A 23,247-nucleotide genomic window follows, 5' to 3' on the forward strand; every position below is an offset into this window, starting at 1 on the left:
CATCAGTCTCAGCAAATATACTAGAAACCAATTACAAAATTCTGATGCATTGGTACTTGACCCCCCTATAGGCTCAGGAAAATCTTCTCCAATGCATCAGATAGATGTTGAAGAGGATGTGGCGAGGCAGGTACACTAACACACACATATGGTGGTCATGTCCCTTGATAGTGCCGTTCTGGTCACAGGTACTTACCGAAATTAATACATTACTCTCCACCAATGTCAAATTCGACATGACTTATCTCTTACTTCACAAACTCATTCCTAAACTTCCGAAGATACATAATAAAGCCTTAACAATTCTTTTAAACAGTGCAAAACAAATCATCCCAAGGCACTGGAAAACACCGATAATACCCTCTTTGCAGGAATGGCAGCGATAGGTTTGTTCTACTTTCTCCTTAGAAAAACTCCACTACCAAATAACAACAGATCACGTAGACACTTACTTGGAGATTGCTGAATTGCTTCACATTCAGATATAAGGCAAATCATGACCACACAACCCTTTTACATTCTCTCTCTCTCTCTCTCCAACACTATTATCCCTTGGTTATGTTTGCAGTATTGAATGGGATATAACATGTAAAATACTTGATATATTGTACCAAAACCTGGAAATGTATACTTTTAACTAAATTAAAGGGACACTGAACCCAAAAATTTTTCTTTTGTGATTCAGATAGAGCAGTGATTTTTAACCTTTTTTTGCCGTGGCACACTTTTTTACATTAAAAAATCCTGTGGCACACCACCATCCCAAAATTTTTAAAAAATCACACATTGTAGCCTAATACAGCATATATATATACACATACACACAAACACACACATACTGTATGTATTGTGCTGTTATGCCATGCCTCCTACAAACTACCCCTGCACTGGGAGTAAAAAACAAGCAAAGTTTAAAAAATATGTCACACTGTTGTCAGTCTGCCGTGGCACACCTGAGGATCTCTCACGGCACACTAGTGTGCCACGGCACACTGGTTGAAAAACACTGAGATAGAGCATGCAATTTTAAGCAACTTTCTAATTTACTCCTATTATCAAATTGTCTTTGTTCTCTTGTTATCTTTATTTTTTTTTTTAAAAAGGCATCTAAGCTTTTTTATTAGTTCAGACCTCTGGACAGCACTTTTTTTATTGTTGGATGAATTTATCCACCAATCAGCAAGACCAACCCAGGTTGTTCACCAAAAATGGGCCGGCATTTAAACTTACATTCTTTCATTTCAAATAAAGATACCAAGAGAATGAAGAAAATTTGATAATAGGACTAAATTAGAAAGTTGCTTAAAATGTCATGCTCTATCTGAATCACAAAAGAAAAACATTGGGTTCAGTGTCCCTTTAAATCCAAAATACTTTCCGGGCTTCACAGGAACCAAGCAGCAATTGAATATCCAAAACTCCAAAAATAAGTCACAGATCACCAGCAGCAGTATCTATTAAAAGTAGTTGCTTTAATGGGGGGACAGGTTAAAAGCAAAAAGGAGCCTTAACTCCATGCACATGAGGTCAGGGTCACAGCAAAAAGACCGCAGACATGTTTTGCGTGGTACTCCATGCTTGATCACTGCTGTCTGAATGCTGTGTACCTGGCCTCTATTTAAAGAGACATCAATAATTAAAAACAAAATACAGTTAACCCTTTCCTACTTAGAATGCTTAAGGTACACAACTATTTACACAGGGTAATGTTAAGACTCCTACCCTAAAGGCACTATGTTATATATCATACAATGGTCCTAGGGTATTTATAGACTACAAAAAAAACCCACATATAACTTAAGGTTACAGACATATAATGTCCTTAAATGAACAGATTAACATCACTTTATTTATTCCCTGGGGGTGTCTGGTGTTTAATAAAAAGATCCATTGAGCTTCGTTATAACTGAGTTTGTACTCTATATTCCCTCCACGTTTGTGTTGGGGAACATGATCTATTGCTTGAATAGAAAGCAATGAGGCATCTCCCTGGTGCATTGATTTAAAATGTTTTGACACTGGTGTAAATATATCTGGGTTTTCTATGTTCTAGGGCCCTATCCTTGAGGAGTCGTCTGGTTCTGCCTACATATTGGATCTGGCACCCCCTACAGGTCAAGAGGTAAATGACTTGGTTTGAATTGCAGTTTAATTTAAATCTAATGTCATATTCACTTTTTGTGATGGTTGATTTAAAGTTTGTACCCTCTGTGACATAATTGCGGGTTTTACACCGCTGTGCTTTACATTTGAAAAAAACTAGTCTTTTTGGTAGCCAGGTTCTGACGTTTATAACAGGTAGATCAGAGGGTGCTATCATGTTGACAATTGTTTTACCCTTTCTGGCAACAAATTTGCAGCCTTCCATAGCCACTTTCTCAAGGCAAGAATCTACTGCTAAAATGGGTAAACTGTTTTATGATATTGCAAATCTTATTATATTCCACTATATGGAGTACTTAATACTACTTTTTCATCTAGATTTCCTTTATGTCTCATGTTGTTGTTTTTTTATTTTAGCAAATTCTCTCTAGGTATCAAATCTACCTCTTTTGTTAGTGTTTTTCAATAAAATATCTGGGTAGCCCCTCTCCAACAATCTTTCCTCAAGTACCTTACATTGTCTTTCATAGGTTTCTGTGTCTGAGCAAATTCGTCTGACTCTTATAAATTGTGATCTTTTTATTAAACACCAGACACCCCCAGGGAAAAAATAAAGTGACGTTTTAAGGACATTATATGTCTGTAACCTTAAGTTATATGTGGGAGGTTTTTGTAGTCTATAAATGCCCTAGGACCATTGTATGATATATAACATAGTGCCTTTAGGGTAGGAGTCTTAACATTACCCTTGTAAATAGTTGTGTACCTTAAGCATTCTAAGTAGGAAAGGGTTAACTGTATTTTGTTTTTAATTATTGATGTCTCTTTAAATAGAGGCCAGGTACACAGCATTCAGACAGCAGTGACAAAGCATGGAGTACCACGCAAAACATGTCTGCTGTCTTTTCGCTGTGACGCTGACCTCATGTGCATGGAGTTGAGGCTCCTTTTTGCTTTTAACGTGTGTCCCCATTAAAGCAACTTCTTTTAATACATACTGCTGCTGGTGATCTGTGACTTATTTTTGGAGTTTTGGATATTACATTGCTGCTTGGTTCCTGTGAAGCCCGGAAAGTATTTTGGATTCAATTGACTGCAGTGTGCGCCCGTAACGGAGGCATGTCTTACTGGGCTCCAGGAGTAGCAGCCGGAACTACACAGCTGAGTGCCAACACTGAAGAAAACGCAGCTTGCAAGCACGGACCCCCACGATTGGTAAGCACCACCTTTTCTCTGCTACTTGTTTGTACATTACGTTAGTTGGGTGGCAACAAGACCCATAGGGGTATTCAATATTAACCGTGGAGCTAATTATTAGCATTAAAAAGAGTGTGTGGCTGAAGATTTCTCTAACCACTGCAGCTACCCTGTATTGACCTGACTTGGCTCTTTATATGGCTATAATCAGACAAATTTGAAAAAGGAATAATAACCGCTATTTTTAGCAATCTCAGCAGTATTAAAGGTTGTTGTTATAATTTTATCTTGGGGCACGGTACACACTCAGGGAATTATGTCAGACCCTCCTAGTGGTTTTGTATTCAAGGACTTAGAAGCCTCATTAGAGGCTTATGACCGGGAGGTTGATCATATATTATTGAAAAATGAAAATACACTGGATGACTTATTTTTCCAAATAGATAAACTCAGACGTAAAGACATTAAACTGGACCTGGATATTAAAACCTTCTTACTGTATATGCAACAAAAAAGAATACCTAGAGGGTTGAGAATATGGAAATTTCACTCATTTTTAGTCACTGACAACGACTATAAAAAAATGGAATAAAATATTAGATGACTGCACATTTGCATTAATGGAGCTCCTAGTAGATTACAAAAAACAACAAAGACTTGAATCTATTAAACATATCAAGACTGTGCAAATGGACTTACAAAGGTTCCAGCTGGACAAAGAATTTAAATCCTATGATAAGAAATTTGAGGACAATAGGGCCAGATTCACTAAGGAATTATGGGACTTTAAAAAACAAATTATCAAGGGATAAAAGGAACTATGAATTTAATCAAGTGTACACATGGCAGAGTGTTGGGAGGAATCAACGTCATCAAAATCAGTTTCACAAAAATAAGACAGAAACACTGTCAGAAAAATAATAAAAAAGTGAAATTTGCAGAAACTGAGTATAAAGTTGATACCTCTGAGCATGACTCCAATGATGATATAGTGGATACAACAGGGATGTCAGCTCTAGATGTTCCATTGGAGGAGGAAGACAATGTGTCAAAAAACGAGTGGCGCACAGGCGCAAAGCCCAAAAGAAAAAAACAAGAAGGGGAAGTAGGGGTAGAGGCAAATGCAAGGGGAGGCAGAACCAGATACCAGACACGCACACAAATAAAGAAATATGCATAAAAAAATGTGGTAAATCTTTCCAAACATGACCTTACAGCTACAGAAAGAGAGGTATCTAGCCTGGGTCTTGGTTTTGCGCCCCCTTTGATCTGCTAGGCACCATCCATGATGTTAATACATTTGTAAGAAAGCTTACTCTAAAACATTTCTCTGGGCCCATGGATGGTGCCGAGCAGATCATAAGGGTAGAATCACAGATACATGGTTATAATAAGGATGAGCTCTCTTTTAACGAACAGTGTCTGGTTTTAGACCTTACTACAATGCTAGATGAAAACTCGGATACAGAGACACGGAATACAGTGCCAATTTTTAGACATAGCATGCAAAAAAGTACCTTTTACCCCATCCATAGAGTAAAAAATATCAATGTTTTTCAACGCACAATAGAGCTCAAACTAAAAACCCTATCAGAGAGCCTAGCAACAAAAAAGACACATGTACATCAATATACACAGAATTTGACACCAGAGCAGAATAAAGCTTTGAAAACGCTGAATTCTAACACTGACATCGTGATCAAGGAATCCGATAAGGGTGGGTGGGAACGTGGTCATTATGGACTGAGATTATTACACCTTGGAAGCCTTGAGGCAGCTAAATGATGAGGAGGTGTATTCCAAACTGACCTTCAATCCCACCCAAAAATTCAAAGCCAAATTAAAACATCCTTGAATTAGGGAAACATTCAAGGAAGCATGCTTTGATACACTGCTACCTATAGCACCCCTTACACCCATCTTTTACTTTGTCCCGAAATTGCACAAGGACAGCACACAACCCCCAGTTAGGCTCATCATATTGGGGGTAGGCTCCCTCCTTGAACCTCTATCCGAATTAGTGGATGCATATCTTCAACCAATTGTTGGTAACTTAATGAGTTACATTAAGGATTCTACACATGTTCTTAATTACATGAAGGAAGTTAAATGTCAAGAATCTTATCGTTTTGTGACAATTGATGTTACGTCTCTCTACACCTCCATTCCAGACCACCAGGGTCTAGCAGCTGTGGACTATTTTTTGAACAAAGCTTCAAACTACAGTAAGGATATTGTATATTTTTTGCTGATAGCAATATAATTTTTAATTGAACATAATTTGTTTATGTTTGGCTGCTATCTCCAGAGACGTGGCACGGCTATGGGGGCAACATTTGGTCCCTCCTATGCCATCCTTTTTATGGATTGTTGGGAAGCCTGCCATGTCTATGGAGATGACAACCACCACAAACAATATGATCCAAAACTGGGCGCACCACAGATACAGGAGAGTATTGCCTGCTGTAGGCTTCCTGTATAGACTGGTTTCAATTCTGCCTTCATTTCTATTGGCAGTAATTTTTAAATCAAGAAAGTTGATAGTTTCTGCACTATTCTCTCCTACAAACTTAATCCCATCAGTGTTTTTATTAAGGAATTCACAGAAAAAATCTGCTTCAGATGCATCACCCTCGAAAATGAAAAAAAGGTCATCAATGTACCTATAAAAATGCTTAATCTTACTCCTAAAAGGATTTCTCTCTCCAAAGACGTGGAACAGCTCCCACCACCCCATAAAGAGGTTGGCATAGGAGGGGGCAAACTTGGCCCCCATCGCTGTTCCACGTCTTTGGAGAAAGTACTCATTACCAAACATAAAAAAATTATGCGTAAGGAGGTATTCAATAGCTCTTAAAATAAAAGATTTAGTTGCTGAATCATATTCACTATGAAGGTGTGTCAGGATTGCTCTTTATGCAGTGAACAAGTGAGCATGCTCACGAAACATGTCTGCAAGACTATCTAATACACCTGTGTTGTTTTACTCTGTGAGCTTTCTGGGCCTGTGAGCCCTAGTATGTTTTTACGTTGTGCCGAATAAATGAAAGATTTTACTTCATGAACTCTGCTGATTGTCTCTGTGGTACGCCCAGTTTTGGATCACGTTGTATATACCTGGATGAGTTGGCAGACTTGTTTGGGGCTGCATAACGAGACTACCGCAGTTTGTCACGTACACCCACTCTCCATTGAGCCGACAATAGGACTGGAATCTCCACCCCCCAGGGTATTCTAACACAGAGCGGTGAGTTGTGCGCTATTTCACACAGATCTACACTGTGCTCTTTGATCGTTTCTGCTAAACTGTGTGACAGCTGCCGTCCGGTGGAAGGAATAACAGGAGTACCTGCTGGATACAAGGCGGGTAAGAATGTATAACATACCTATTACTTTTGGGTGTTTTTCAAAGTGCAATACTATTTGACAACACGCAGGCTGAGAGATAGACCTGCACGCCGAAGTATATTCCGACACGGAAATTCACATATCGCTCTTAACCAGATCACGGCTGAATACGAGGTGGGTTTGTCTTCCTTATTACAAGTATTGATTGTCTTGACATTAGGGGCACTAAAGTAACTTGAAAATATAGAAAGCTCACAGTTATTGGACTATAATATTGTATGTTGTTGTACTTGATACTACTAAATCCTATTCATATATAATGGATAATGAAGAAACAGATTGCTATGTGTTAAGGGATTTTAATGAGGAATCTAACGATGTGTATGAAGAGGTTGCACACACCATTGACACTCTTTTTTTTTAAATTGATTCTTTGCGTAAAAAGGATATTAAGCTGGATCTGGATATAAAATCCTTTTTGATATATAAAAATGACAAACGTATTCCAAGGGGTTTAAGAGTCAAAAAATTTCCATCATTTATAACCTATGACACTGAATATATTAAGAAATGGAACAGTATCCTGGACACCTGCTCCTTTGCATTAATTGATCTATTGATAGAGTTTAAAAGAAAACAGAGGAAGGACCTATTGCAGGAAATGAAGGAGGTGCAATTGCGGGAATTTCAAAGAGAGAAAGAATTCAAAGAATATGATAAAAAATTCGAACAGAGCATGATCAATTTCAGACAAGAATCTGGCATTTTAAGTCTAATAAAATGTCAAGAGACAGAAAGGACTATGAATCAAATCAAGTGTATAAATGGTCCTATGAAGAATATTCCAGAAATAAATTCAGGTCACAGAAATCTAACAAAAGAAATTTCAACAAGAAGAGAACTGGTAAACAAAAAGAGAAATCTGTCACCTTCTCAGATACTGAATACGAGAAGACTCATCAGATAATGATAATATAGAAGAGTGTGAGTCAGCAGTATTTCAGTCATTACAAGATTTGGAGCAGGAAGAAGGAACTAATGAGGTGTCAAAAAACGGGGAAGGTACAATTGCCGTAACAGCAAGAAAAAAACCCATAGAGGCGGAAGGGGCAAAAGCAAAAGAATCAAAGATAAAGCCCAACAAGCCCGGACATATCAATCAGGGATACAGAGGCAACTCCTTCCAGAAGAAATATGTGACAAGGTCACAGGGACAGAAACAACAGACCTAAATTTAAATGTTATAAATTTGTCTACTGTCACTTTAAATGATACACAAATTGCTCTTCTATCAAAAGGTCTCAATTTTGTTCCCTCCGCACACTTCAACCTATTTGAAACTGTTCTAGATGTAAATCGATATGTGCGCAAGCTCACTTTGCAGAAACATTTCCATGGGATGAGTGAGCAGGAGTTGAACAAAACTGAGATGAATAAAGCAATAAATAATGACACTAATGGTAATCTTTTTTTTCTTTCTCTGAATTGTGTACCATTAAAGATTTAAATGAATTAATGGGGGAGGATGGCATAACTAATAGTGACCTTATCAAAGAATCAGAAGTCAAACATGATCACATTAAAAAGAAAAGCACATTTGTACATGCACGTCCAAAAGCTTTGGACATTTTTCAAAAAACGATTGAGGAAAAACTAAGTGCTCTTAGTGAAAAAAATTCAAAGAAATCCAGCTGTTTCTCTAACTTAACACCTAGAGAAAAACAGGCATTGAAAAGTCTATCTAATAATGAGCTAATCCTCGTTAGACCCTCTGACAAGGGGGGCAATGTAGTCGTTCTTAATAGAACAGACTACATTGCGGAAGCTAAGAGGCAACTTGATGACAAAGAGGTATATAGCAAACTACAGACTAATCCCACGAAAATGTACAAGAATGAACTAGTGGGTATTATCTTATTTGCTAAGCATAGTAACATAATCAGTGACGCTACCAAAGATGCACTGATACTATCTCATCCTGTTGCCCCTATCTTCCATTATTTCCCCAAAATACATAAAAATCCGGTTTCACCCCCAGGGCGTCCCATCATTGCAGGGATTAATTCCCTGAACGAACCTCTAAGTGACCTGATAGACACCTTTTTACAACCATTGGTGAAGGGACTTCTAAGCTACATACAAGACACCACTGCAATTTTAACCAAACTTGACAAGATTAAGTGGGAATCTAGTTTCAGGTTTTTAGTGGTGGATGTCACCTCTCTTTACACCTGTATTCAAAACAACAAAGGGATGGTAGCTATAGAATTTTTTTCTTGATACATATAGTGAATATGATTCAGCAACTAAATCTTTTATTTTAAGAGCTATTGAATACCTCCTTACGCATAATTTTTTATGTTTGGTAATGAGTACTTTCTCCAAAGACATGGAACAGCGATGGGGGCCAAGTTTGCCCCCTCCTATGCCAACCTCTTTATGGGGTGGTGGGAGCTGTTCCATGTCTTTGGAGAGAGGAATCCTTTTAGGAGTAAGATTAAGCATTTTTATAGGTACATTGATGACCTTTTTTTCATTTTCAAGGGTGATGCATCTGAAGCAGATTTTTTCTGTGAATTCCTTAATAAAAACACTGATGGGATTAAGTTTGTAGGAGAGAATAGTGCAGAAACTATCAACTTTCTTGATTTAAAAATTACTGCCAATAGAAATGAAGGCAGAATTGAAACCAGTCTATACAGGAAGCCTACAGCAGGCAATACTCTCCTGTCATTCGAATCTTGCCACCCCAAACATGTACTAAAGGGCATCCCTAAGGGTGAGTACATTAGAGCCAGGAGAAATTGTACTACTGAAGAACAATTCGAGGAAAATACTGAGATAATCACTAAGAGATTGAAACAAAGAGGCTACACTGACAAAATTTTGGATACAGCAAAAGAGAGTATAAAGGGTATACCCAGGGAGCATTTCCTTAAGTATAGAAAGAAAGAAAATAAGCAAACCATGACCTCTGCACCAAAATTCATAACCACCTATAGTACAGATTATTATAAAATCTGTTATATAGTAAGGGAAAGTATTCCTATCCTCTACACTGACCCAATCTTAAAAGAGATAGTGTAACAAGGAATTAACTTTATACCTAAAAGAGGCAAAACATTAGCTAATCATCTATCACCATCTGATATGATGAATAAGACAAATACCAACTGGCTTAAAGGAAAAAAGGGTTTCTATAGCTGTAGACGAAAGGATTGTGTCACATGTGAACATGTTACTGAAGGTGATACTTTTCATTCAAGCACAACACAAAATGAGCACAAGATAAATTTTTTCATCAATTGCAACACCACCCATGTTGTTTATCTATTAACCTGCAACATTTGCAACATTCAATATGTAGGTAAAACGAAGCGCCCCATCAAGGACAGGTTCTTAGAACACTTACGCTCAGGGAAAGATGAAAAATCTGACACACCCATTTCCAGGCATTTTAAAAATTTACATGACTCAGACATGTCCAGCTTAATATTGCAAGGGATTGATCATGTGCCTTATTGGAGAAGAGGGGGCAACAGGGAAGACAAATTAAACAAACGAGAGGTCTTTTGGATCTTTTCACTTAAAACCAGTAACCCCCAGGGTTTGAACATGAGAAGGGATCTAGATTTATTTACATAGGGGTTGTATTTCTTTTTTGAATGGACTTATACCTTTTTCAAGTCTATAATGTCTACCCCTTTAATTTTTACTTTGAATCATATCCCTATTCATTGCTCAAATCTTTAGCCGTTTCTTTGTATCTAGTAATAACTGTACACATATATTTTTAAGCTGTTAAAATTAAACTCTTGAAATGCATGTTAGAAATACCAATTATTACCAAAATAAAATTCTTTTTTTGTATAGATTAATAAGGATACACACTAAGTGGTATGCGACATCTTCATGTAAATTATGGAGAGCACAATAACTTTATGGTAATTACCTGCATTATAATGGTATATTATTATGGGATATTACAATTGCCTTTGCTTCTATATACATACAAATTACTTTGTGTAACATTGTGATTTTATATTACAGCTTTCATAAAATGTTTACATTTTATGGTCCAATTTCTATTATACCACTCTATAACTGTATTGTACCTTTAAATTTGTGGTATAAATGAAGGTGTGTCAGGATAGCTCTTTATGCAGTGAACAAGTGAGCATGCTCACGAAACATGTCTGCAAGACTATCTAACACACCTGTGTTGTTTTACTCTGTGAGCTTTCTGGGCCTGTGAGCCCTAGTATGTTTTTATGTTGTGCCGAATAAATTAAAGATTTTACTTCATGAACTCTGCTGATTGCCTCTGTGGTGCGCCCAGTTTCGGATCACGTATATACCTGGATGAGTTGGCAGACTTGCTTGGGGCTGCATAACGAGACTACCGCAGTTTGTCACGTACACCCACTCTCCATTGAGCCGACAGGAGGACCTGAATCTCCACCCCCCAGGGTATTCTAACACAGAGCAGTGAGTTGTGCGCTATTTCACACAGATCTACACTGTGCACCACAAACAATACATTGCCTATTATGGCAGATATATTGATTACCTACTGGCAGTGTGGAATGGAGACAAGCAGAGTAGAAAATTTCTTGGAGACCATCAATTCCAACAATATGAATTTAAGGTTTACTGCTGAACAGCACAAAACCAATGTAAAGTTTTTGGAGTTGATGGTGGACCTAAGAACTAATACAATAAGCACTACCGTGTATAGGAAGCCCACAGGGGGCAACACAATTTTAAATTTCAAGTCGTGTCACCCTGGTCATGTCAAAAAAGCCATCCCTAAAAGGCAATTTATAAGAACCAGACAAATTTGCTTAGACACAGAAACCTATGAAAGACAATGTAAGGTACTTGAGGAAAGCTTGTTGGACAGGTTCTACCCAGATATTTTATTAAAAAAACACTAAAAAAGAGGTAGATTTGATACCTAGAGAGAATTTGCTAAAATACAAAAAACCAACATGAGACATAAAAGAAATCTAGAAGAAAAATTAGTATTCAGTACTCTCCATATAGTCTGAAATATAATAAGATTTGCAATATCATAAAACCTAGTTTACCTATTTTAGCAGTAGATTCTTTCCTTGAGAAAGTGGCTATGGAAGGCTGCAAATTTGTTGCCAGAAAGGGTAAAACAATTGGCAACATGGTAGCACCCTCTGATCTACCTGTTATAAACGTCAGAACCTGGCTACCAAATAGACTAGGTTTTTTCAAATGTAAAGTGCAACGGTGTAAAACCTGCAATTATATCACAGAGGGCACAAACTTTAAATCAACCATCACAAAAAGTGAATATGACATTAGATTTATATTAAACTGCAATTCAAACCATGTAATTTACCTCTTGACCTGTAGGGGGTGCCAGATCCAATATGTAGGCATAACCAAACGAATCCTCAAGGATAGGGCCCTAGAACACATTACACTATTCAAGCAATAGATTAAGTTCCCCAACACAAACGTGGGGGGAATAGAGAGTACAAACTCAGTTATAATGTGCTTGGAGTTAAGGCTCCTTTTTGCTTTTAACGTGTGTCCCCATTAAAGCAATTACTTTTAATACATACTGCTGCTGGTGATCTATGATTTATTTTTGGAGTTTTGGATATTACATTGCTGCTGCTTGGTTCCTATGAAGCCCGGAAAGTATTTTGGATTCAATTGACTGCAGTGTGCGCCCGTAACGGAGGCATGTCTTACTGGGCTCCAGGAGTAGCAGCCGGAACTACACAGCTGAGTGCCAACACTGAAGAAAACGCAGCTTGCAAGCACGGACCCCCACAATTGGTAAGCGCCACCCTTCCTCTGCTACTTACTTTTAACTAAAGTTTGTTTTTGGTTCTGATTTCTTATGGTTTTCAGTTCTCTCATACAGTTGTTTTCTTCTTGTTAAAAAGCTTCTTATGGCTTAATGATCTATGTGAACTTGATACACTGCAACTCTGGTGGCAAATATATCCTTTGGCATTACTATGAACAGCATCTCTGACTCTTGCCAGTACCCCACTTTGTCCGTAAAATCTATGCTTATACCCAAAGGACTATCACTTTATGGACAATGTAATAAGTTTACAACGCTGAATAATGTTACTCTGTATCAAATCATATTTTCAATAAAAAAAATGGGACATTTCGGTAAAAATAGAAGAGTTAGCTTATTGACATAAGTACTCTATACTCTGTTGAGTATTAGTATAATATATAATAAGTAACATTTAAGTAAATTAAATTATAGACGGAATAAAAGATATATAAAAACTAGAAGAGTTGAGGCGGAGTTTAGCCACGCTGGCGGATGGCCGCACACTAGGGCCGTGTTTGGGCAGCGCTCAGGAGCTAGTGGAGGCACTTCACTTCCAGCGATGACGTGGTGCTAGGTGATGTCACAAGCAAGGGAGCTTAGAAAAAACGTTTGCATGCACAAAGGGATCTGCTGCACAATAATGGACTTTGCACATGAAAATGTTTTTTTTAAGCTCCCTTGTAGCATTGTTACACAACACTGTTGTTACGCCGAGAATGGTTCCCCTGTGTTTCTGGTTTCCCTGCCTCTCAGCAAAAATCGGAACTCTGCCTTCCCCCTCTATTCAGCTGCTCTCAGCTCAGCCCCTGTAGCTTATCCTGCCCCATTCAGCTAATAATGAATAAAGATATAAGGGCTGCAGTTCCCATCACTCGCATACCTGTAAAATGTTTGTGCTGCATAAGTTATTTATGAATGGGGCAGGTTAAGCTACAGGGGCTGAGCTGAGAGCAACTGAATGGAGGTGGGTCGGCGTTCCGATGTTTGCCGAGAGACAGTGGAATTCAGAAACACTGGGGAAACCATTCTCGGCATAACAACGTTTCAGTAACCTAAAGGCATGTAGATCACTATTGCTTTCATACGTACAGAAACCCACATGTGGAAACAATTGTTATTTATTTGATGCCATTTAAAACGTAGGGCGACGGCTGTTCAGGATTACTTGGAATTCATAAAAGCTTGAGACAGGACAAGCAGCTGATTCTGGAAATGTGTCCAAACCTAGAGTTAAGTAACCTAGCTCCACTTTGCCCTGTACTAAATGCTGCTGTCAGGCTTATCCGCCTCACCTGTCCCTCCTCTGCTGCTTATAAAAACATAGCAGCCTCCACGAGCAACATGTGTGTGGAGGCTGCCATGTTGCCAAGTGCCTGAGCTTGCTCTGAAAAGTCCCAGCTTTTCCAGCTCGCTGGTAGCGCTGGGACTTACGCCAGCAGAGCGCTCAAAAAACGCCCAGCGTCTAACTTGCAAGTGTAAAGAAAACGCTCCAAGCGAGTCCCAGTTCACTTGGAGCGCTGCCCGAATGCAGCCTAGGATTGCTCCTCATCCCCAAAGCAGTAAAATAGTAAGTTAAAGGCATGTCCTGACCCCCGCTCTTAACCTTACCACACTTGGGGAGAAGGTATGTACCCTGACAAGCCGGATACACAAGGAGCCACCCTGCTGAGACTGCACGCCACTTCAGGGACTAAACCACAGGGCCCATAACAGAAGCATTGGCACATCACCCACACGGAGACCTTCAGAGATCTACTGGTCCACAAGTGTCCTGCGACCTGCGGCCGCCATCATGCAAAAGGCAGGACGAACACCTCTACAGTGCAAATGGCTGTCTAGCAGTAGGGAGGAGCTTGTACATATCAGCTTGGCCTGAAGTGACATTTCTTATTATCCCCTACCTTGGGCTCCCTCCTGAGCCATCTTGGGCCTAACATATAGCGGCTCTACTAAGCCTCACACACATAGAGGGTTTCTCCAGCAGGCCCACGCTGCACTTGCCTTTAGTCTCACACAGATTAAACACACTCATAAACTGGACATAACTTGGAAGGCTAAAATTTAGCACATAAGCTGGGGTGCACTCCTATACACTTGTTATAATCCGAAGGCATCTTACATAGGCACACACGTGATAGTGAAACCATGATGGCTGCCGCGGGTCGCAGGGCACTTGTGGAGCAGTAGATCTCTGAAGGTCTCCTTGTGGGTGGTGTGCCAATGCTTCTGTGGTTTAGTCCCTGAAGTGGCGAGCAGTTTGCCCGATGTGCCGTGAATGTCTGTGTGCAGTTTGCGGCGTAGCAGGGATTGCAGCGCTAAAGTCTCAGCAGGGTGGCTCCTCGTGTATCCAACTTTTCAGGGTATGTAGCCATCTCTCCCAGTGTGGTAAGGTTAAATGAAGTAGTAACTTTCTATTTTCTATCACTAGGTGCAGCAAAAGTGCTTAGATCCCTGTGGTTATGCCCAATAAGAAACAAGGGAAAGCAGAAAAGAACCTAAAATGTTCAACCAATATCTCAAACCGCCTGAACACCCCACTGAGAGCTCAGCAGAGGGCAATTCTAAGCAACAAAAGGCTGTCAAGGCCCAAATACATTAGCCAGACCCTCCTCCAGACCCAATACCAAGAGCAGATCTCTTATAACTATCTTCCAAAGAAGATGTTAAAAATATCCTCCAAGAAATGCAAAGCCTCTTTAGTGAGCAAAAAAGATATATAGGCACTAGAGGAACGAGTATCCCAAGTAGATATATGGGCAGGCACTACACCTAGAATCAAGCGACACACAATGATGCTCCCCAGAGACAGAGGAGGTTTGGGGGTTTCAGATCTGAGATTATATAGATGTGCCATTCTGCTTCAAAGATTGGTGGAGTGGTGTCACAACACAGACCACAAAGCATGGATTAGACTGGACATACACATGTTTACCCTTAAAAATATGGCAACACGAATGGGACAAAATCGTCAACACCAGCACACACATCTCTTCTATACCTTCCCCACTTCTCTCTATACAAGAACACCTAAGCTTACCTTACAGCTATGTAGACCTTCCACAGGGAGTATACTACTCCTTGAGGAATGGCACATTGCACTTTGCCCTAGAGGGAAGCAAATTAATTGACCAGCATAGGTTGGAAGAACTACACCAGATCTTCAATTATCCTGGTTTAGATACAACCAACTCTCCCATTTCTTATTGCATCACAAAAATAGAAAAGCCCTACTTAAATGTCTAACGCCATTTGAGCACTTATGCACAAAGGTCCACACCCCTAAATATTCTATTTCACTAATATATAAAATCCTTCTAATCCAAAATGATACCCTACTACCTGCATACATTACATCATGGCATAATGAGCTTGGACTGGATCTGGATGCAAAATCATAGCTTAAGACTTTCAATCTAACCAAATGAGCATCCTCATTAGCCACAACACAGCAAATGATAATAAAATTGCAATGCATATGGTATCTTATCCTTCAGAGACTACACAAATCACTCCCCTCCATAAGCGATCACTGCTGAAGGGGTTGTGGAGAAACAAGAACATTATTGCACATATGGTGGTCTTGCCATAAACTACGCACCTTTTGGCCCGAGGTGCTCCGAGTGATCTCGGACAAACTGAGCATTATGATACCAAACATACCAGACATTTTCTCTTTCAATCCATCCCAAAAATAAGAAACAAAATGAAATCTTTACTGACTGTAATGCTCAACAGCTCTAAAAAACTTATCCCCAAAAAATGGATCCCCACCAAACAAAACCCAAGGCCTGACTTTACGTGTTCGTGCATGCTTTCCCCCATATACATCAATGGGGAGAAAGTGTCAGGAAAAGACTAACACTTGCGGTCGCGGAATGGCGATCGCTGTAACGCAACCCCATTGATCTCTATGAGGAAAAGAAAATTATGTTAAAACCTAACACCCTAACATAACTCCCTAGTCTAGACACCCCTAATCTGCCGCCCCTGACATCGCCGACACTAATTAAAGTTATTAACCCTAATCCGCTGCCCCGACATTGTCAACACTAATTAAAGTTTTTAACCCCTAAACCGCCGCCCCCACATCGCTACTAATAAACTAAACCTATTAACCCCTAAACCGCTGCCCCCCCCACATCGCTAATTATAAACTATACCTATTAACTCCTAAACTGCCGGCCTCCCACATCGCTAGTAATAAACTAAACCTATTAACCCCTAAACTGCAAGTCCCCTACATCGCAAATCACTAAATTAAACTATTAACGCCTAAACCTAACACCTCCCTTACTTTTAATTGAATTTACAATATAACTATCTTAAAATAAATAAAAACTTACCTGTGAAATAAAAAAAACTAAGATTAAACTATAAATAAACCTACCATAACTTTTTTTAAAAAAGAAAATAAACTAACACAACGAAAAAAACAAAAAATTACAAATTAAAAAAAAAAACTAACACTACGGAAAAATAAAAAAAAATCTAACATTATCAAAAAATAAAAACGCTAAAATTACGGAATTTTTTTTTTTTTAAAACTACCTATTAACCCCTAAACTGAGCCCCCCCCCCCCCCCCACATCGCAAACACTTAAATAAAAATGTATCCCCTAATCTGCCGACCGGACATCGCCGCCACTTTAATAAATATATTAACCCCTAAACCACCGCACTCCCACCTTGCAAACACTAGTTAAATATTATTAACCACTAATCTGCCGTCCCTAACATCGCCGACACCTACCTACATTTATTAACCCCTAATCTGCATCCCCCAATGTTGCCGACACTATACTAGTTATTAACCCCTAAACCTAAGTCTAACCCTAACACCCCCCCTAACTTAAATATAATTTAAAATAATATAAATAAAATTACTACAATTAAATAAATTATTCCTATTTAAAACTAAATACTTACCTATAAAATAAACCCTAAGATAGCTACAATATAACTAATAGTTACATATATATATTGTATCTAGCTTAGGCCTAGATTTGGAGTTCGGCGGTAAAAGGGCTGTTAACGCTCCGCGGGTTTTTTTCTGGCCGCACCATAAATTTAACTCTGGTATCGAGAGTTCAAACAAATGCTGCGTTAGGCTCCAAAAAAGGAGCGTAGAGCATATTTACCGCAAATGCAACTCTCGATACCAGAGTTGCTTACGGACGCGGCCGGCATCAAAAACGTGCTCGTGCACGATTCTCCCATAGGAAACAATGGGGCAGTTTGAGCTGAAAAAAAACCTAACACCTGCAAAAAAGCAGCGTTCAGCTCTTAACGCAGCCCCATTGTTTCCTATGGGGAAACACTTCCTACGTCTGCACCTAACACTCTAACATGTACCCCGAGTCTAAACACCCCTAACCTTACACTTATTAACCCCTAATCTGCCGCCCCCGCTATCGCTGACCCCTGCATTACACTTTTAACCCCTAATCTGCCGCTCCGTAAACCGCCGCCACCTACGTTATCCCTATGTACCCCTAATCTGCTGCCCTAACATCGCCGACCCCTATGTTATATTTATTAACCCCTAATCTGCCCCCCACAACGTCGCCGACACCTGCCTACACTTATTAACCCCTAATCTGCCGAGCGGACCTGAGCGCTACTATAATAAAGTTATTAACCCCTAATCCGCCTCACTAACCCTATCATAAATAGTATTAACCCCTAATCTGCCCTCCCTAACATCGCCGACACCTACCTTCAATTATTAACCCCTAATCTGCCGACCGGAGCTCACCGCTATTCTAATAAATGTATTAACCCCTAAAGCTAAGTCTAACCCTAACACTAACACCCCCCTAAGTTAAATATAATTTTTATCTAACGAAATAAATTAACTCTTATTAAATAAATGATTCCTATTTAAAGCTAAATACTTACCTGTAAAATAAATCCTAATATAGCTACAATATAAATTAGAATTATATTATAGCTATTTTAGGATTAATATTTATTTTACAGGCAACTTTGTAATTATTTTAACCAGGTACAATAGCTATTAAATAGTTAAGAACTATTTAATAGTTACCTAGTTAAAATAATAACAAATTTACCTGTAAAATAAATCCTAACCTAAGATATAATTAAACCTAACACTACCCTATCAATAAAATAATTAAATAAACTACCTACAATTACCTACAATTAACCTAACACTACACTATCAATAAATTAATTAAACACAATTGCTACAAATAAATACAATTAAATAAACTATCTAAAGTACAAAAAATAAAAAAGAACTAAGTTACAGAAAATAATAAAATATTTACAAACATAAGAAAAATATTACAACAATTTTAAACTAATTACACCTACTCTAAGCCCCCTAATAAAATAACAAAGCCCCCCAAAATAAAAAATTCCCTACCCTATTCTAAAATACAAATATTACAAGCTCTTTTACCTTACCAGCCCTGAACAGGGCCCTTTGCGGGGCATGCCCCAAGAATTTCAGCTCTTTTGCCTGTAAAAAAAAACATACAATACCCCCCCCCCAACATTACAACCCACCACCCACATACCCCTAATCTAACCCAAACCCCCCTTAAATAAACCTAACACTAATCCCCTGAAGATCTTCCTACCTTGTCTTCACCATACCAGGTTCACCGATCCGTCCTGGCTCCAAGATCTTCATCCAAGCCAAGCGGGGGTTGGCGATCCATAATCCGGTGCTCCAAAGTCTTCCTCCTATCCGGCAAGAAGAGGACATCCGGACCGGCAAACATCTTCTCCAAGCGGCATCTTCTATCTTCTTCCATCCGATGACGACCGGCTCCATCTTGAAGACCTCCAGCGCGGATCCATCCTCTTCTTCCGACGACTAGACGACGAATGACGGTTCCTTTAAGGGACGTCATCCAAGATGGCGTCCCTCGAATTCCGATTGGCTGATAGGATTCTATCAGCCAATCGGAATTAAGGTAGGAATTTTCTGATTGGCTGATGGAATCAGCCAATCAGAATATAGTTCAATCCGATTGGCTGATCCAATCAGCCAATCAGATTGAGCTCGCATTCTATTGGCTGTTCCGATCAGCCAATAGAATGCGAGCTCAATCTGATTGGCTGATTGGATCAGCCAATCGGATTGAACTATATTCTGATTGGCTGATTCCATCAGCCAATCAGAAAATTCCTACCTTAATTCCGATTGGCTGATAGAATCCTATCAGCCAATCGGAATTCGAGGGACGCCATCTTGGATGACGTCCCTTAAAGGAACCGTCATTCGTCGTCTAGTCGTCGGAAGAAGAGGATGGATCCGCGCTGGAGGTCTTCAAGATGGAGCCGGTCGTCATCGGATGGAAGAAGATAGAAGATGCCGCTTGGAGAAGATGTTTGCCGGTCCGGATGTCCTCTTCTTGCCGGATAGGAGGAAGACTTTGGAGCACCGGATTATGGATCGCCAACCCCCGCTTGGCTTGGATGAAGATCTTGGAGCCAGGACGGATCGGTGAACCTGGTATGGTGAAGACAAGGTAGGAAGATCTTCAGGGGATTAGTGTTAGGTTTATTTAAGGGGGGTTTGGGTTAGATTAGGGGTATGTGGGTGGTGGGTTGTAATGTTGGGGGGGGGGTATTGTATGTTTTTTTTTACAGGCAAAAGAGCTGAAATTCTTGGGGCATGCCCCGCAAAGGGCCCTGTTCAGGGCTGGTAAGGTAAAAGAGCTTGTAATATTTGTATTTTAGAATAGGGTAGGGAATTTTTTATTTTGGGGGGCTTTGTTATTTTATTAGGGGGCTTAGAGTAGGTGTAATTAGTTTAAAATTGTTGTAATATTTTTCTTATGTTTGTAAATATTTTATTATTTTCTGTAACTTAGTTCTTTTTTATTTTTTGTACTTTAGATAGTTTATTTAATTGTATTTATTTGTAGCAATTGTGTTTAATTAATTTATTGATAGTGTAGTGTTAGGTTAATTGTAGGTAATTGTAGGTAGTTTATTTAATTATTTTATTGATAGGGTAGTGTTAGGTTTAATTATATCTTAGGTTAGGATTTATTTTACAGGTAAATTTGTTATTATTTTAACTAGGTAACTATTAAATAGTTCTTAACTATTTAATAGCTATTGTACCTGGTTAAAATAATTACAAAGTTGCCTGTAAAATAAATATTAATCCTAAAATAGCTATAATATAATTATAATTTATATTGTAGCTATATTAGGATGTATTTTACAGGTAAGTATTTAGCTTTAAATAGGAATTATTTATTTAATAAGAGTTAATTTATTTCGTTAGATAAAAATTATATTTAACTTAGGGGGGTGTTAGTGTTAGGGTTAGACTTAGCTTTAGGGGTTAATACATTTATTAGAATAGCGGTGAGCTCCGGTCGGCAGATTAGGGGTTAATAATTGAAGGTAGGTGTCGGCGATGTTAGGGAGGGCAGATTAGGGGTTAATACTATTTATGATAGGGTTAGTGAGGCGGATTAGGGGTTAATAACTTTATTATAGTAGCGCTCAGGTCCGCTCGGCAGATTAGGGGTTAATAAGTGTAGGTAGGTGTCGGCGACGTTGAGGGGGGCAGATTAGGGGTTAATAAATATAACATAGGGGTCGGCGATGTTAGGGGTAGCAGATTAGGGGTACATAGGGATAACGTAGGTGGCGGCGATTTGCGGTCGGAAGATTAGGGGTTAATTATTTTAAGTAGCTTGCGGCGACGTTGTGGGGGGCAAGTTAGGGGTTAATAGATATAATACAGGGGTCGGCGGTGTTAGGGGCAGCAGATTAGGGGTACATAAGTATAACGTAGGTGGCGGTCGGCAGATTAGGGGTTAAAAAATTTAATCGAGTGGCGGCGATGTGGGGGGACCTCGGTTTAGGGGTACATAGGTAGTTTATGGGTGTTAGTGTACTTTAGGGTACAGTAGTTAAGAGCTTTATAAACCGGCGTTAGCCAGAAAGCTCTTAACTCCTGCTATTTTCAGGCGGCTGGAATCTTGTCGTTAGAGCTCTAACGCTCACTGCAGAAACGACTCTAAATACCGGCGTTAGGAAGATCCCATTGAAAAGATAGGCTACGCAAATGGCGTAGGGGGATCTGCGGTATGGAAAAGTCGCGGCTGAAAAGTGAGCGTTAGACCCTTTAATCACTGACTCCAAATACCAGCGGGCGGCCAAAACCAGCGTTAGGAGCCTCTAACGCTGGTTTTGACGGCTACCGCCGAACTCTAAATCTAGGCCTTAGGGTTTATTTTACAGGCAACTTTGTATTTATTTTAACTAGGTACAATAGTTATTAAATAGTTATTAACTATTTAATAACTACCTAGCTAAAATAAAGACAAAAGAACCTGTAAAATAAAACCTAACCTAAGTTACAATTACACCTAACACTACACTATAAATAAATTAACTAAATTAAATTAAACTAATTACAATTAAATAAAATAAACTAAAGTACAAAAAAACCCATTAAATTACAAAAAATAATAAAATAATTACAAGAATTTTAAACTAATTACACCTAATCTAATCCCCCTAATAAAATAAAAAAGCTCCCCAAAATAAAAAAAATCCCTACCCTATACTAAATTACAAATAGCCCTTAAAAGGGCCTTTTGCGGGGCATTGCCCCAAAGTGGGTTTTAGAGTAGGGTTGGGTGTGTGGGTGGTGGGTTTTAATGTTGGGGGGGGGGTATTGTATATTTTTTTTCAGGTAAAAGAGCTGTTTACTTTGGGGCAATGCCCCGCAAAAGGCCCTTTTAAGGGTTATTTGTAATTTAGTATAGGGTAAGGATTTTTTAATTTTGGGGGGCTTTTTTATTTTATTAGTGGGATTAGATTAGGTGTAATTAGTTTAAAATTCTAGTAATTATTTTATTATTTTTTGTAGTTTAGTGTGTGTTTTTTATTGTACTTTAGTTAATTTTATTTAATTGTAATTAGTTTAATTTAATTTAGGAAATTATTTTAATTATAGTGTAGTGTTAGGTGTTAGTGTAACTTAGGTTAGGTTTTATTTTACAGGTAAATTTGTCTTTATTTTAACTAAGTAGTTTTTAAATAGTTAATAACTATTTAATAACTATTGTACCTAGTTAAAATAAATACAAAGTTGCCTGTAAAATAAAAATAAACCCTAAGCTAGATACAACGTAACTATTAGTTATATTGTAGCTATCTTAGGGTTTATTTTATAGGTAAGTATTTAGTTTTAATTAGGATTAATTTATTTAATTGTAGTAATTTAATTTAGATTATTTTAAATTATATTTAAATTAGGGGGGTTAGGGTTAGATTTAGGGGTTAATAACTTTATTATAGTGGCGGCAATGTTGGGGCGCCAGATTAGGGGTTAATAATTGTAGGTAGGTTGCGACGACATTGGGGGTGGAAGATTAGGGGTTAATAAATATAATGTAGGTGCCGGCGATGTTAGGGGCAGCAGATTATGGGTTCATAGGTATAATGTACGTGGCAGCGGTGTCCGGAGTGGCAGATTAGGGGTTAATAATATAATGCAGGGGACGACGATGTCGGGGTCGGCAGATTAGGGGTTAATAAGTGTAAGATTAGGGGTGTTTAGACTCGGGGTTCATGTTAGGGTGCTAGGTGTAGACATAAAATGTATTTCCCCATAGGAATCAATGGGGCTGCGTTAGGAGCTGAACGCTGCTTTTTTGCAGGTGTTAGGTTTTTTTTCAGCCAGCTCAGCCCCATTATTTCCTATGGGGAAATCATGCACGAGCATGTTTAGCCAGCTCACCGCTACCGTAAGCAGCGCT

The sequence above is a fragment of the Bombina bombina genome, chromosome 9 (assembly GCF_027579735.1).
Source record: "Bombina bombina isolate aBomBom1 chromosome 9, aBomBom1.pri, whole genome shotgun sequence".
NCBI lineage: Eukaryota > Metazoa > Chordata > Amphibia > Anura > Bombinatoridae > Bombina > Bombina bombina.